Here is a 14,242-nt window from a genome sequence, read left to right on the forward strand (position 1 = left end):
AACCGAAGCTTATTGTGTTCCCAAGTAGTATGTTAGTTAGGCAAACCAATGACTATGTCCTTCACAAGAACAAGAGGTTTTTCCCTATACAAACATTCCATTCATCACCTGGTTGCGATCCTTGTCGCAATCCAGTGTGATATGCTTGGCAGTCTCTTCAGACTGATTAGTCCTCAAGACCTACGTGAGTTCCACTCCTAGCCATTTTGTAGGTTCTTCCGCTGAGAGAGGGGACGCCAAACTGCCTCTAGGGCGCCCGACGACCGGCCAAATTTGACTCAGCCTCTTGACCCACATTTGTGCCTTGAGTTTCACCCATCTCTGGTCTCTTGGGTTTTTCTTTTTGCCCCTCCGAAACCTTGAAGGGTCAAAAGCCTCACCTCTCCCAAGAAGTTTTGCCTGAATGGCCGCCCTTCTTTGAGCAGTGGTGAGTTTTGGCCTCTCACCCACAAACCTACGTGAATTCCACTCCTGGCTTTTTTGTAGGTCCTTCCGCTGAGAGAGGGGACGCCAAACTGCCTCTAGGGCGCCCGGCCACCCTCGACTCAGCCTCTTGACCCACATTTGTGCCTTGAGTTTCACCCATCTCTGGTCTCATTTTTGGTAGAGAGTTAGTGGGGAGGATATTTTTAATATTCTTCCCAAAGAATGGACATTGATATGTCCAAAGCTCCGCCAATTTATGTAGATGCATAACAATATGATTATTATCTATAGTTATTATATTACAAATTGCTTTTTCATATCATATACAGTTCAATAGTTATTTTCTTAGTCTATATTATGTAGATTCATCTATAACTTTGCTGTATGGTAAGCTATTGTATATAAGTGTATAAGCCAGTATATATTGTAATCTACATAAATAAAGTACTCAATCAATCAATCAATCAGTCTCTTGGGTTTTACTTTTTGCCCCTCTGAAACTCTGAAGGGTCAAAAGCCTCACCTCTCCCAAGAAGTTTTGCCTGAATGACCGCCCTTCTTTGAGCTGTGGTGAGTTTTGGCCTCTCCCCCCACAAACCCACGTGAGTTCCACTCCTGGATTTTTTGTAGGTCCTTCCGCTGAAAGAGGGGACGCCAAACTGCCTCTAGGGCGCCGGCGCCCGGCCAAACTCGACTCAGCCTCTTTATGACCCACCCACATTTATGCCTGGAGTTTCACCCATCTCTGGTCTCTTGGGTTTATATTTTTGCCCCTCCGAAACTGCCCTGATGGAGCAGATCCCGTGGGTTTGAAGGCAAGGCAACTTCTGGAGTTGCCTTGAGGTCCATTTTAGTCGCCTCCTACGACAAGCATGTGTGTGAATTCTGGTTTTCAACACATTCTTGAGTACGATGATCGACTCAAAGCTCCCCCAACCCACATGGGGCACGATCTTGATTAGTTTTGCAAGATTGATGCGTGAATAAGAGCTCCTCCAAGAGAAGAATGATCTGTTACCATTTATGCTGAATTTTTTACCTCGACAAACGTCATGATTTCATCAATGTGGAGTGAGCTTGAACAATAGTTTGAACAATAATTTAAAACCTTTGATTCCTTGTAAAGGTCTATCTCATGGATTGGAAAAAAGCATGGTGGTTTACAACTTGGCACTAAATTTCTCTACCAAAAATCTTCAGTTTTCAGAACGAGACTAGATGACATTGAGAAAAATAATTCTAGTCTCACGTGTCACATTATGTCTTATAGCAACTTAAAAGCACAAAGCTGAATATGGAACTACATGGAACGACTAGTAGAGTGCAAACAATATTTGTACAAACAAGCAAGTACAGCTCTCATTATTCTATACCCCAATTACGGAAAAAATATTACTACTCTTTGATCCATATCAATAGTTGAGGAAAATATAATTGAAACTAAGATCCATATAATTATCCTATCATCCTCATGCTATTGTATCAACTGCTTCGCGTGCGTTCATAATCAAAACCATCACCATACATCTATCAAATAAGTCTAAAGAGGGATTCAGTCCCACACTTGCATTGTGTCTCAGATAACACGGATTAAGGTATTATTCGTTAAAGATACTGTGAAAGATAAAGTAGCATCGTTAAATCTAAATTCAACATTATTTCTGTAACCATATTCCAGATTATAGCACGATCAATACGAAATTTGAAGATTATTTTATGAATGCGATGATCATGATACGTCATCAATGTATCTCCACCAAGTCAATAATGATAATTTGTGATGTTATTCGAATTTTTATGCAGAATTAATATTAATGAATCCAGAATATTGAGAATGTATGATATATTCTATTGAAAGTATATGTGAGAGTTAAAATTTTAAATAACGCTAGAAATATAGCCAAGTTGCACGTAGTAAGAATGAGCATTCAGATGTTTTCATTCACGCTATACAATAAAGTTGCTTTTGACATTGTAATTCGTAAGTAATAACCCAAAGAGCCCGCATACTCGTTACGGGAGTAACGTATGATTTCAGGCTTATACCAACAATGCAGTGCCCGCACGATTCTGCTCTATGCATCATTCATAATTATTATCCATGGGATGATTGGAGTTTTCACTCATATGTTACAAAGTAATTGTAATAATTCTCCAAAGTAGAAAAATTCCCTAGAAAAATTCTACAATGTAGAAACAGAGTAATATTTATCAACCATTTTTATCTGGATCATATCAACAAAAATAGTGATAGCAATCATTGAGAAATAGTGATAATTATCCACCAATGTTGCAAAACATAGAGTGGAAGGGAGCAGAAAACGAAATCAAAAACATTATCTTATTATTGTTTTATCTATAATATAAATATAAGAAATGGCTACGAAAATTCTCGAAAATAATGCTGCCGCCAAATGAGTTTGAGTGGGCTATGACGTTGTTTTGGTGTTCCTCAATAGTTTAGAAGCTCTGCCCTCAAAAAAATGTCTTGAGTTTGGAGGAAAGGTGTAAGTTATTAGTGACAAAGTCAATTTTGTATTGTGGGTGATCGAATTTTTATCCTATTTGGTTTTGCTGGAGAAGCAGTTTGGTTGCATCAGCGCTATGGGGCCGAGTTTTCATGAATCGTCGATTTCGGAAGTCATTTCAAGTGACGTCTTCAATTTTTCGACATCATAAAGGCACAAGATCATCTCTCATTATGTTTCCTGCATGAACATTAATAATTTCTCTTAAGATTTATGCTGAACTATTGTCTTTTGCTTGTAAAAAAGAGTAACGCTACGCAACTAGCACTTAGCGGTAGACTCAAGTGAGGCGGTCATGTTTCTGAGTCTATAACTTGATAACAGTAGACGTTTCAAGCGCACCGATAACAGGGCGTTTGGTGAGTGTGATAAGCTGTTCAGCTCTAAGAAAATCGCCCCCTTACTGGTTCTCTGTGTCTTATTGATAAAATAATGTGATCGGAGATCGAAAAATGACCCTCGAACATGTTTGTCGCATCATCACTGATTAACCTGCAATTTTGTATCAAGATTATTGATTTATCAAGGATGGTTAATTTAGGCCTATTTTCAGTTCTTCAAGATTTCAGTACGTGTTGTTTTCAGTTTGTCAAGTTATCCATTAGATTTTCAGTACGTCAAGTTTTCAATTTGATAATTTTTCAGTTCTATTAATCGTTCTATATGAAGGGAATCGTTCTATTCTACAATATTATAAAGGGAGGTACTGGATTATAATCATAGATACGGGATAGGAAATACACGATGGAGCATTATCACTTAACAACAAATTGAACTACAAATAAACTGATTAACTTGCATAAGGATTCTGAATTGACCGAGGATTGATATGGGAATACTTTCATTTCTTCTAATCAATTACTTTTTCTTTAGTACCCGATTAGAGCTGATCAATCCGATTTGTTATTCAAAATTCATGCTCAATCAAAAAGAGCTTTCTCTAAGTGAATCTGTGGCGTATTGATAGCTTGCATGACTCATGAATGAAAGGTTGTGGGTTCGAGACAATTTAACTCATTTCTTTGTTGCTGAAAATGTTCAACTCTGGTGAAGATTATCCAAGTAAATATTAAGGTGCGTACAGATTCTCGCTCTGCTCCGCAACCGAACGTCACTCCAGCAGAGCGATTGATGATCGACCGGGGAGCAAGAGTAGTTCGACCGGGGAACGCAAGAAAATCTAACATCTTCCGTAACGTTCATGATGGGAGCGTGGTCGGTCCGACTGTGGTTCGATGGTGGTACGAAGTCGGTACGAGGGCGGGGTACGAGGGAGGAGCGTGCTCGGTGTGGGTTGGAAGCACGAATATGTGTACGCAGCTTTACAGAATAATGAATAATTATTTTTCAATATTTCCTGGACATAAGGAGATTGCATCTTACAACACAAAATTTTCCATTTTTCGAAATCTATACTAGTTTTTGGACAATCTTATACAGGAGAATCAGGTCCATTAAAGGAAAGTTATCACGTTATATATAGAATTTGTCATTGCGAGGGTTGTCTCAAGAGGAATATCATCCAGTCTGTTTCTGGTCAAGAGTACTCCCACATCATTTTCCAGATCTTATAGAGATTTGTTTGGTAATGGATGAAATAGTGTCTTAAAGACGTGCAATATCGGAAGAGTGTTCGAATCAATAGAGTAACGTAACGGGAATCGGGACTTCACTTGATGCCTCAGTTCATTGAATAACTCAATATCATGCAAATCAAAATATTTTACATGAATGTGTTTTGTCCATTTTCTAAAACTTGCTATTACTATTTCTGATAAAATACACTCTGCAGTCTATCATAATTTATCTAAATCATATAGGCCTAAGGATGGTCACTAACGACAGGACTGGTGTGCTGAACATAGGTGTGCACACATGTCGTCATACATTGATCAATCGTTACAGCGAAAGGCTTTGAACAAAATATTTTGAGGTTGAGAAACCTCTTTGAATAATCATCGATTTTTTGTTCTTTATTTTTTCTTCACTACTCTATTTGAGGTTGAATATTATTCCTGTATCATTATGATTTGTAATTTCCAGTGATTTGATATTTGCTATTAGCTGTTTATTCCATGCTAGAAGCTGCTGTCAAACAGCTATTTATTTTTGTTCGAAGCCTCTCGCTGATGACAAAACATGCATGATGAACATGTTATTGTGCACATATATATTCATCATCCTGTCGTTAACGGCTAGCCCAAACGGTTGAGAAAATGGAAATTATTCTGATGGAGAATTATTGATAGTAAGGCTAGTTTGGAAATTCATATTCATTCGATCAATTACATGACAACTGCCAGCCAGATAGCTGTTGACTAAGGTGTTGCACCCTCAGCCTGCTAGTGCTACCTGGCCGCGGGTTCGAATTCCGCCGAATCCCATCGAATAAGCATGATCATCTCATAATTACCCTTCGCACTTACCATTACCCATCCACAAGCAAACAGCTCATGTGGGCATCATCCACAATAAAAAAATATATTGGAAAGAAAACAGACGCTAGCTCGAAACTTCTTCTCTCTCCAAATTCAATTCATTAGAATATTTAAAATATTTTTCCAATGTCATTGTGATCCGCCTACTCTATAATTTGTTTCTTGAGAGAGCGTGAGTTAGTGTGAGACTTTGTTTTTGAGAAGTTTGATAGTTTGTTACAAGGTGGTGAGCAAGCATTGCAATTTCTGTCATCGATCAGGAAGAAATTTTGTTGAAGTAGAGGACTCTTGGATTCAATGTGGAGGGTCGTTGAGTAGGGCCTTAACTGTTTCTCATCTAATCATATTTCATCGACCTACTGCTCGAAACACTGCTGGCTGCCGTAGCCAACTCCTGTAGTCATCACTGCTGGCTTGTTAATCTCAGTCTGCTATCGCTGCGATTGTTCGTGGGTTCGAATCCCTCCATGGGTATGGTTGTTCATATATAATTCATATAATCACTCATCCACAATCAAACGTTCAAGAGGGCACCATAGAGCAAAATAAGCTTATCCTCGATTATGTTCCAATATTATTCCCTCGGTTTCAGTTAAAAATAGGTTTTGCTATAGAAACGTAACTTTCCTTCATTATTTATTTTTGTAAAAATCGTTATTCCAATTCATACTCTTGTTTGGAAGCGTAATTTTCTTTCATTCATAATTCCGCTACAGAAGCGATAACACAATAATGTGAACTGAACAACTCCATCAATGGAGTATCCCCTAGAAATATGTCTCCAAATAAAGCACGAGTATATGAATGATCATATTCTGAGGCAAAAGTGAGACTGCACTGTGATTATAGCTCTCCTCTCGTGCACCACACAGTACAGATTTGGCCTGTTGCTCAACGTCAAATATCGATATTGCCATTGTTTCACTGCCTGTTTGCATAGAAGCCAACGTTATCACTTTTCATGGCTCATAGTTTCCAACAAAAGGATCCCCTCCCCCCACTGCTTGCTCACCATTCAAACACAGTTTTGAATGTTTTGCAGTAATTTTTTTGCCGCTGAAATGCCGTTCCATGAAGTCAAATACGTGAGGCTGGCAGTATTATGAAAATCCTCTTCAAACTCAGATCCAATGAAAAATTGCGATTGAGTTATTGATGAGTCAATATTTTTCTAATATCAAGAGTCAAAAATTTATTCCAGACAACAGCTATCCGCTTAACTATTCAATAATGAATACATCTTAGATTCAATAGTCTTTCGAATTAACGGGAAGTTATTTTGACGAGAAGTCAAACATGCCGAAAAGCAGCCACCCATCCAACAGTAGTACAAAGTGCTCGAAACTGAAATCTTTCCAGTGATAATTTAGCCATTTATAAAAACAAAGATTTTAGAAATCTATTACTCACTTTGAATCTATGCCTTATTCGAGGTACACAAATACTATACATACGTATAGTGATGTCCACGTTATAATGGCAGTGTTGAAAGATAGAAGAACAACGTTGCCGATCATCTGTCTTGTCAATGCCTTCTATAGACGGTAGCTGATACAGGTTTATTGATCCTATTATATTAAGCGAGCAATTTATGTATATATGTTTATGTAGTTATCTGGTTATGTAATTATATGGTTATATGGTTATATGGTTATATATTTATGTTCAACGGATCTCGAAAACGGCTCTAAAAATTTTCACGAAATTTTAACATAGTAGGTCTATGATATAAAAATTCGATTGCACTAGGAATCATTCCTGGGAAAACTTGCTGAACGACATAAAAGGATAATTCATCCTTGGCTGAAACAGCTGATACTCTCATCGTCTGTGGATAGTAAAAAGTGAGCGAGTGATTCTGTGGAAAATCAAAATATCGCATTCACGAAATTCATAACACGATCTAAAAGATAAAGAAACCGTAAGGGTTTGAAAGTTATAATATTATTCATAATTTAAAAAAATAATAGTCGTATTTGAAAAAAAAATATATTTTCGCGATGTTTCCAAATTCATCACCATAGTTACACTTTTTTCTTTTAATCCTTCAACCTTAAAACCTTTTTTCAGCAGATGCACTCAGCTGCTGGGTGGCACTTAATAAATCAGCTTATTTCACGAGAATAATATTATCTAGAAATTTCAATCAACTTGATCAAGATATCTGATTTGTTGACATGACACGGTATATCATTCAAAATGAGAGTAGACTATATCAGCATTTTCGAAGTTAATAATTATTTTACAGTTTTAAGTGATTAGTGAGTGTTATTTTGTTATTCAATTTGGTTTGTAGACAATCTTAATTAAAACTTTTCTGTTTTTAAATGCTTTGACTGAAAACTGGACCTGATTATTTAAGTGTATGGAACATACCTAACCTACTTTTTGGACCATTTAGTGTAGAAATCAAAATTCGGGGAAGAAACCGTTTTGGGCTGTGCCTGTTAGTACTTCCCCCATCACTTGGAAGGATTATGCTCTGTTTATCAATAACAAATAACGAGCGAAGCTCGGTGCCCCGATATTATCTGGTTATATGGATATTTATATGGTTATTCATGTTCAACGGATCTCGAAAACGGCTATAACGATTTTCACGAAATTTGGAATATAGTAGGTTTATGATATAAAAATTCGATTGCACCAGGTCTCATCCCTGGGAAAACTCGCTGAAGGACAAGAAAACGATAATTCATCCTTGGAAAAACAGATGATAATTTCGTCGTCTGTCGATAACAGAAGATGCCTTTGTGGGATATCAGATGTGTAATCAATTAGCTTACCGTATCTCGCGAGAAATCTTAATTAAAAATTAGTTTCTTAATTAAAAGAAATCTTAATATAAATTTTAATTGACTCGGTCAAAATAATCTGATTTGTTGACATGAGATGATATATCATAATATTCAAAGTTAAAAATTTTCTTGTGCTTGCATGATACCATGCGTGATTCGACAGAATTTTACAATTGATAAAATTTAACAGTTTTGAAAAAATAGTGAAAATGAATTATAAAAAATATTTTTTAAAATGCTCGGGGTCGTGGTTCTGGCAGCGGAGGATAGCTAATCAACTATAAGTTCTTAGAAATTCTATAGGAATAAATTCTAGGCTCTTAATAACTAAAAGCGCTTGTCGGCGTGGCCAATAATTTAACGAAGGAAAAATTTATGTTTTTCTGCACTGAAATATTTTCGAAGCGTAGATTGGGGCCCCTTTTAACTTATAACTCACGTGAAATTCCTTGGCGGTCGTGGTTTTCTTCTTTAGATCAAAAATCGTTTGATCGGCAGCAATCCAGGCTTCGGTTTCAGCACGTGTGGAATTTTAATTTAAATATCTCCTTCACCGAATTAATTAAGGGATAATTTACTTTAAACTTTTAAATTTATCGATTGATGAAAATAAATTTACAAATAACAAATAGATTGGCCTAAAATATCGGCTCACAAATAGAACATATAAAATCGAACGAAAATTTTACAAATAGGTCTTGGTAACTATAAAGAGATCTGAACGGTGAGGATTTCAAAAGGGAAGTGCTGTCTTTTCTCTCAGCTTCTTGGCTAGACCTTTCTTCTGAGAATCTCGATGTAATAATTTGCATGAAAATTTGCCATTGGTAGAACGATTGTGACGTAGACGTGACGTCAGTGGCAGGCAGTAGAATATAATTCCTTTAATTACAATAATAATCCAATTTATGTAATTCTTAAAACTGCTTAATCTTCTAGACATAGTTCCTCTCATACAATGTACATGTGCTAGCGTATATGATAAGGCAGGTTTGTTGTCTGATAGTAGATTAACATATGTTGCTTTCAAACGATCACCTTTTTGGTGCTATTTCTATGCACTATGATTGGCTTAGGCTTGCCAAAGAGATTTAATTACCATGTGGTTCAGTTGAGGTAATAATTAATAAATTAATATTCTTATATATTTTTATTATGTCTGAGACTGTTATAATTAATTTCTGCAGTTTTACCAATAATATAATTTCATGCTATGACCTAGTTAGTTACAATAAGACTTGACATATAATATAATCTCTTAAGTAATAAATAATTTCAACGATAATACATACATTTTATTTTTTTTTATTCGAAATTCTTGGTCCTTTATTGATAGTTTTATAATTTTTAGAAATGGTATTATATCTTGCGTGAAGCCAGCATGACATTTGACAATACTTTGAATCAGTCAGCTGCGTTCGAACTGTTTTAAAAACATCTGATCGATAGTAAACAGAGTGTAACCTCAAAATCAATGAGCAATTCATAAATAATTCGTGCTTTATTTGCAGAATAATTATAATTTTATTGAATAATTTTCTAGAAAATATTCGGTACAGAACGGTACTCTTATCTAATATACAGTTACTGATAAGTAAGCTTTATCGCTCGGTCGCTAACTATTCCTTTAGCAAATTCTTTCATTTTAAAAGGTAATCACAATTTTTCTCTCTTCTCATGAGGTCTATTTAAAAAATTCATCACAATATGGTTATTCATGTTCAACGGATCTCGAAAACGGCTATAATGATTTTCACGAAATTTGGAATATAGTAGGTTTATGATATAAAAATTCGATTGCACCAGGTCTCATCCCTGGGAAAACTCGCTGAAGGACAAGAAAACGATAATTCATCCTTGGAAAAACAGATGATAATTTCGTCGTCTGTCGATAACAGAAGATGCCTTTGTGGGATATCAGATGTGTAATCAATTAGCTTACCGTATCTCGCGAGAAATCTTAATTAATAATTAGTTTCTTAATTAAAAGAAATCTTAATATAAATTTTAATTGACTCGGTCAAAATAATCTGATTTGTTGACATGAGATGATATATCATAATATTCAAAGTTAATCATTATTTTACAGTGAGTGTTATTTCATTATTCAATTTGGTTTTTAAACAATCTCAATTAGAACTTTTATGTTTTCAAATATTTTTAATGAAAATTTGAACTGAATTCAAGTGTATGGAACATAACCTACTTTTTGGAATATTTATAGTGTATAAATCAAAATTCGGGGAAGAAACAGTTGTTCTGCTTTGTTGAATGATAGACTAGGATAGCAATACCATTGCTAATAAAACACTGCCATTATAGCGTCAACCTCACTATAGGTGAACATAGAATACTCCTATACTAGTATGGTAAGGAAGAGGAGATTGAAAAATCAATAATCGAGGCATCACTACTCAAGTTACTGATTATGAATATTGTATACTAGCAGGTAACCCTTGCTAGGGTCTATTTTAAAACTTGATAAACTGAAAACTTGACGTAATGAAATCTAGAAGAATTGAAAATAGGCCTATAAGAATGCTCGGTTGATTAAGAATTTATATGCAGCATTTCAAGTAAATCAGTCCAGTAGTTCAGACGTGATGATGCGTCAAATATAATTTTCCTATCCTTTACACATGTATACGTGTTTAAGCCAGCTCTTTCCTTTATTAGAGTATGAAAGATTATATATATATATATATATATATATATATATATAATATATATATAATATATATATATATGTATATCCATCTATCTATCATCTTCTATACTATAATAAAGGAAATTAATGAGAATAAATTTTGAAAGGTTTGAGATATCGATGTGCGGTTTTCACCATACCTTTTCTCTGGAAATCCTGTATCGGAATCATATTCCAATTAAACCTTTCATTAAAAGAAAAGTTGGATTCAAAATGGCGGAAAAAAATTGGGTGCGACGGAAAATCTGTTTCTATCATTCGAATCCCCAATCATACCTATCTTCTAATTTCCCTTTTAAGAGAAATTTTCTGCTGCTTCCATATACCAACTGGAAGCAAGACAAATAATTTTTACTACTTCCTTTATCAGAAATATTAGGAAAACTACACATTAATGTCCCTTGATCCTTGACGACTCAGTCCATGTGCCATCTGAGCATAAATGCATCCTTAAATATGCAAGTAATGATGATATTATTCAAATTATCAATAATATGAGCACAAATAAGTCTCCAGGCTCTGATGATATTGCCGTTTCAGATTTGCAAGTCCTGAAAGAGCATATGGTGAATCCTCTTTGTTGAATGATGAATCTATCGATTTCTAAAGGCATATTCCCAGACTTTTCAAAAATAGCCATTGTTAGACCAATTTTTAAAACTGGTGCTCGAGATGACCTGGAGAATTTCAGGCCAATAGCTAAATTATCAGTGCCTGAGAAGATATTCGAAAGATATTTATCAATCCATTTAAATCAATACCCATCTGATAATAATATCCTGTCAAATGTTCAAAAAGGGAAATCTGCAGAAGCATTTCTTTTAAATTTTACCCACAAAATAAATACTTTTTTTTAATGATAGATTTCATGTTTTTTAATCTATTTCTGTATAGGGCTACTTGTAATATAAATATCAAGAGAAATAAAAATCTCAGTACCCTTTTCAGAAATATCTTATCACAACATGTTTCGGACATTTATGCCATTTTTTCGGAAAATGGCATAAATGTCCAAAACATGTTGTGATAAAATATTTCTGAAAAGGGTACTGAGATTTTTATTTTTCTTTATATTTAGATTTCATGTTTTAGCAATATTCATAGATTACTTAAAGGCCTTTGATATTCTGAAGCATAATATCCTTCTGGATGAGCTTCATGACATTGGAATCACAGGAAATGTTCTAAAGTTGTTGAGAGTTACCTGAGTGACAGATACATTCTGGTTAAGTTGGGGAACAATCAAAGCGAATTATTGAAAAACGATTATATTGGTGTCCCACAGGGTAGTATCTTGGTTCCTGTCTTCTACAATATATATATGTAAACTCAATTTCAAGCATAATCAGAAATGGTTACATTTTTATGTATGCTGAAGACACAGCTTTAATTGTTAAAATCTTAAAGTTGCAGAGCAATTGTTGCTATCTGACTATAATAGGATTCTTAGGTGGTCACATGACAGAAATTTAGTCATTAATAAGAAAAAACAGTTTCAATGCATTTTAATTACCACATATGGGATGTAATGAAACTCCAAAAATTATCAGTCATGACTGCCTCTGTCTTTCTAAATCACTTCAAACTTGTAGTTGCCCATCACTAACTCATGTTGACGATACCCGATACCTAGGTGTGATAGTTGACAGTAGAGTGAGATGGCATCCACACATCAACTACATCTCGAAAAAACTTCAAGCATAAGGCGCAAAAATATTTTACATGCATAAAACTATTCTGGTCGACCGTCTTCACCTAATTTATAAATCTCTAGTAGAGTCTATCATTAGGTATGGTGTATAGATTCATGGGGCTGTGCAGCTGACTATTTGTTGCACAGAGTAGAAAGAATTCAATCAAGATCCCTGAAGTGCATAACATCTCGATTGCCTCTTATCAACTTAAATATTAACTTCAATAATATTTCTAATGTACAATTTTTTTATCATACACTAACTCCAAAGAATTTCTATATTTACAAGATTATAATATTTTTCAAGAATAATATCCAATACAGATCCTTTGCTCCACCATCTCCTTACAATTCAAGATCACAAGTTATATATCAGTTACCTCGATTTAGAAAAATATATATGGAAAAAGATCACTCCTCTACATACTTCCTAAATTATTTAATAAAATGCCTCTGAATATTCGAGATTATTCAAAAAGTGATGTTTTTAGCTATGTAATAAATAACAATAATCTCATATTAAGAAACAGCTAGCAGAGATTTTGCTGGTACATTAATTTTATTGAGTCACTGCTGCCAGCTAGAGCAACCACTTATTATTTTCCACTATAATTATTTCTTGAAATTCAAACTTCATTTTCAATTTTTTCCCCCATGAATGTTTATTATAATTTTTGTTTTCATAAATAGTGAATACTCATTTTTTATGATTTATGATTTGATTTGATTGATATTTTTCTTTTACTTGAGTAGTTTATCTAATTTCTTTTCTCAAATTTTATTAAGATATTCTAGTTCCTAGATAAGTTTACCTTCCTCACCACGATCCTTCCTTCACATCCTCTTCTTACTTCCAAACTTCCCTTTGCATCCAAAAAAATTTTTTTTTCTCTTCCTCTTATCAAATTTGTAAATTTTGTTTCTTTGTAATGTACGATTCTATAATTTACTATGTATACTTATATAGGCACCTACTGAAAAGCCTTCGGGTTTAGTGGGACCTCCAATGTAAATATTTTGTTCAATAAAACTTGATTGAAAACTTGACAAACTGAAAGCTTTAAGCATTCAAATCTTGAAGAATTTAAAATGGGTCTATAACCATCCTCGGTTAAGCAAGAATCTATATGCAAAATTTCAAGTTAATCAGTCCAGTAGTTCAGACGTGATAATGCGTCAAACATAATTTTCATCTTAGTATAAAAGATGATAGATAGATAGATGGATATATCATCCATCTATCTATCATCTCTTATACTATAATAAAGGAAAGAACTGGCTTGAACACATATACACGTTTAGAGGAAAGGATAATTATGTTTGATGCATCATCACGTCTGAACTACTGAACCGATTTACTTGAAATGCTGCTTATAAATTTCCAATCAACCTAGGATTCTTATAGGCCTATTTTCAATTCTTCTAGATTTCATTACGTCAAGTTTTAAAATAGACCCTTGTGGAGCACGGGTTACCTGCAAGTCTTCTTCTATATCTATCTATCCATATATAATATACTAGCCGTCAGGCTCGCTTCGCTCGCCATATCCGTCTAGCCAGGGGGCTCCGCCCCCTGGACCCCCGACTGGATCGTCCAAGAATGAGATCAGCAGGCTCGCTTCGCTCGCCTGCATTTTGCATTTGAGCATTTT

At 34.8% G+C, this 14,242-nt stretch overlaps 1 protein-coding gene across 1 annotated transcript in view; it reads left to right on the forward strand.

Annotated features, from left to right (window-relative positions):
• The window catches only part of LOC111056408 (tolloid-like protein 2), a 313,249-nt gene that overhangs the window by 121,085 nt on the left and 177,922 nt on the right, over positions 1-14,242 (forward strand). The window lies entirely within an intron of this gene.

The sequence above is a fragment of the Nilaparvata lugens genome, chromosome 1, assembly GCF_014356525.2.
Source record: "Nilaparvata lugens isolate BPH chromosome 1, ASM1435652v1, whole genome shotgun sequence".
NCBI lineage: Eukaryota > Metazoa > Arthropoda > Insecta > Hemiptera > Delphacidae > Nilaparvata > Nilaparvata lugens.